At 36.2% G+C, this 1053-nt stretch overlaps 1 protein-coding gene across 1 annotated transcript in view; it reads left to right on the forward strand.

The window, feature by feature from the left end:
- Nucleotides 1-1053, forward strand: part of fbxo15 (F-box protein 15) — a 134041-nt gene that overhangs the window by 107845 nt on the left and 25143 nt on the right. Inside the window, exon 2 of the mRNA XM_014002361.1 lies at nt 818-895. The gene's annotated coding sequence lies outside the window, so the exon portion shown is untranslated. The remainder of the gene's footprint in view (nt 1-817; nt 896-1053) is intronic.

A 1053-nucleotide genomic window follows, 5' to 3' on the forward strand; every position in this document is an offset into this window, starting at 1 on the left:
AAGACTTCTGAGTTCTGGTGCATTTGTGCGTGCAGGGGTCATTATGTTGCCGCTTTGTGGTATCTAGTTTTTTTTCCTTTATCCTTTGTATTTTCTTTCTTTGTTATATTTTACTTATTGCATCTTTACACCAAAGCAAACTCCTAGTCCTGTTTATTGAYAATGACAATAAAACCGATTCTCACTTTGATTCTGATTCTGAAATTGGCTGAGTTCTTGCCATTTTTATGTTTTAGRTCATTTACCTGTGGCAGCCATCTTAAATGAGGTTGACTCCAAAAGGAGCTGRATGTTCAGTGATTACTTTCTGAAAACGTCATTAAAGTTCATCCAGTTGTTCTTGAAATATTTCACTAACACAACAAAAAAGCACACACTTAGTCTTTGCCAAAACACTGTCATCCTTTCTCCCTCAGGTTTGAGTGATAAAAAGGRTGTCCTTCCAAAATGAGAGTTCTGACTTATGCGTCAAAACTCCCTCTGATGCCTAAACAGTGAAGTTCTTGTTTTCTCAACTCATAAGAAACATTCTGCACTAATAACTTCATTCACTGTTGATTTGTTGCAAGGTGTGGAAGTGATAATGCTGCTATAAACACAGCAAGCAAAATCAATACAGCTAACAGGCCAGGCCAAGTGTTTACCTTAGTTTTTCTTTTCATGATGCACCTYAATGCATAAATTCTGTGTTGCTTTGTAACGTATACAGGTATTTATCCAATGACTCCTRTGGGGTGATTACTAAAGAAGAGCTGAGCATGTGAATCATTTTAAAATGTGGTAAAATGGCTTGTAATAAGATGTTATTTAATTGCAGCAACTAATTTCCAAAACATTGACTGACCAACAAAAAGTCTTTGTTTGAAGAAGAAGACGTCCAGGACCAAAATCTCTGGTCAGTTATTATTATTTTTTTCTGTAAGTCCATTCCTCCTCACATATTCACTTATTGTGCTCATTTCTTCAGTGTAATGATGATTACACTGTACACATCAGACTAGAGATTTGGAGAACTAATAAGTGTGTGTGTGTGTGTGTGTGTGTGTGTGTGTG

The sequence above is a fragment of the Austrofundulus limnaeus genome, unplaced genomic scaffold (assembly GCF_001266775.1).
Source record: "Austrofundulus limnaeus strain Quisiro unplaced genomic scaffold, Austrofundulus_limnaeus-1.0 Scaffold12, whole genome shotgun sequence".
In the NCBI taxonomy this organism is placed as follows: domain Eukaryota; kingdom Metazoa; phylum Chordata; class Actinopteri; order Cyprinodontiformes; family Rivulidae; genus Austrofundulus; species Austrofundulus limnaeus.